Source organism: Rhipicephalus sanguineus, unplaced genomic scaffold (assembly GCF_013339695.2).
Source record: "Rhipicephalus sanguineus isolate Rsan-2018 unplaced genomic scaffold, BIME_Rsan_1.4 Seq2472, whole genome shotgun sequence".
Taxonomy (NCBI): Eukaryota; Metazoa; Arthropoda; class Arachnida; order Ixodida; family Ixodidae; genus Rhipicephalus; species Rhipicephalus sanguineus.
This window is the reverse complement of record NW_023614863.1, coordinates 20,601-23,175: the sequence shown is the minus strand read 5'-3', so window position 1 is coordinate 23,175 and position 2,575 is coordinate 20,601.

The following is a 2,575-nucleotide window of genomic DNA, read 5'->3' as shown; positions in this document are numbered from 1 at the left end:
TGATGCCGCGCTCTGAACTTGTGCGATTAGCTCGCTCGGCCACGGTGGTCGCCTTGTGGCTGGTGGTAAGCAAGGGTTTATCAATTTACCACAAGCATTTGAAGGACCGCGTTTCAAAAAACGCGTTAGGGAACAACGTTATGCCAATTGCCGCAGGTAGAGAATGGCTTCAAACGAAAGCTGAATGTCACGACTACATGTGATCTCCTGACCATTAACATAACTTCCTTAGTTTTACGACAGTGACCGTTTTTGTCTCGAAAAACAGGCCACATTTTTCGCTGTTTCCATAGACTCCCATTGTATAATCTTTAACTGCTCTGGGAACAAAATTGAAGCTTACTGCAACATGATCGCTGCAGTCCACTCGTGCGTTTAGGTTCCCAGAAGCGCTCTGTGGTCTGCGTTTTTCAACGTTCACCCTCTACACTTAATTATTCGAGAAAAACTCGCTAGTTCCATTGAAGACGCGCTAGCTTTGCGCCGCGGCCGCCAGGGGCGCTGGCTGGTACGAGTCCACAAAAGCTGGATATGCTCGTGCTTAGAATTGAGACATATCTTGGCCCATGGCAAAGCAGCACCTGTGCGTTACGCGCCACGAAAGCGCTGCCGATTTTTTTGCCGGCTGCGATCCTGAACGAAACTTTGTAAACAGTGTAGTGTGTGTGTGGGGCGGGGGGGGGGGGGGGGGGGGTTGTAGGCGTTATGTGGTTGTTACTGTATATACAATAATCATCATCCAGCACCTGGAGTAGCATGTCACGCGAATAACCAGGCTAACATCTACAGCTTTTCATTAAAACATTTCTCTCACTCTCTCCTCAAAAGATCCATCCGGTACGACATTCGCGTATGACATTCGCGTCTTTTACCGATCTGGACGGAAACATTCTGATGCTGACGCTCTGTCTTGGTCACCTCTTCCATCTGATGATGCGTTCCCGTTTGTGCCCTGCTGCTACGTGTCCTCACTCTTTGTCAGTGGCATGCATCTGGAGCGAAAGAAAGACTCCTGAATTGCTTCCCTTATAGATTTCTTATGCAGGTTTCCTTCGCACCCCATCCCTAGAGAATCGCGCCGGCAAATACAGCACTTTTCTCTTCGAGATGATTTGCTGTATCTTCGAAATTACCTGTCCAACAGGCGCAAATGGCTCTTGGTTCTTCCCCGACTTCTTCGTTCAGACATATGCACCTCTTTGCACGCCGATCCACAGTGTGCACATGCATGAGTATTGGAAACACCTGCGCCAACGTTACTAATGGCGTGGAATGTACTGCTTTGTCCACCGCTACATCCGTTCCTGTCTCGCTTGCCAACACGGCAAGGAAACCCTACTCGTTCTTCCGCTCCTCTGCAGCCTTTGCCTTGTCCTGCCCGACCTTTTAGCCGCCTCGGCATTGACCTGTATGGACCTCTTCCCATCGCTTCTGCTGGAAACCACTCTGTAATCGTTGCCATTGATCACCTGACGCGCTACGAAGAAACTTCCCCACTGCCATCGGCATCGGCAGGTGACGCCGGTTCTTTTATTTTACACAAGCTCGCAAGAGTATTAAGAAAGCCCTTGGACTCCCAATGCGCACAAGCACAGAGAAGCTAGGAAGCCTCGGCGTCCACAGCACACTAGAGGAAGTGATCGAAGCACAGCAGTCCACATATATTGCCAGACTCTTCTACGGCGGCGGGAATGAGGATCCTGATAAAAATTACACCATTTCCCGCTAAAGGGGACCATGAGCCGATGCGAAGCCGGAGCACTTGCACGATCGCGTTCCGTTGGCATTCTTTGGGCATGCTACCGACCTCGCGTCGTGGAACGCGAAGAGGAACGCTACGCGCGCCTTGTCTTCCCTCTAGCCTGGCCGTTAATTCTCACAGGGCGAGCGGGGAACGCAGTCGGCAGGCGTGCGAGAGGGGGGCAGCGTAGGAGAGGAGAGAAAGGGGGAGGGGACGCACAAGCGCTGGTGCTCATCGCGGCGTTGCGCAGGAGAGAATTTCGGCATGTCTAGCTCGCGTTTCAGAGGAAGAGTGAAAGGGGGGGACAGGGAAAGTGGAGAGGGGGAGGGGAGAGGGGAGGGGAGAGGGGAAGTGTAGAGGGGGAGGGGGAAGTGGGGAGGGTATGCGCATGCGCAGTAAGGGTGGTCATGCTGCACACCACCACCACCACCGGATGGAACTCCGCCATAAGATGCTTCGCATCTAATAAGCTCGGGATCAGTGCGACGACGTTTAGGGATAGGAGCGTTCAGCTTTCGGAGAGTGTGCGGCAGGTTATTACGGTCTCCCCCCTTCCGAAGAACGTGCATCCTACTTTCAACACTGGGAGGAGGACGGCTTGCGTCTCCGCGCTTCTGCGGTACGCGCATGCGCACGACGCAGAGTCATGTTTTGTGGATGCTGCCCCGTACGAAGGCGGCTCTAGTCGTTTTGTTGCTCACGTTGTGGACATAAAGGGCCGAGTACTATCGGCGGCATCCATCAGGACGTCGTCGGCTTGCAAGGCGGAGCAGCTGGCCATGCGCCGGACAAGGTAGAGATTTATACGGACTCGAGATCAGCCCTTCAAGCTTT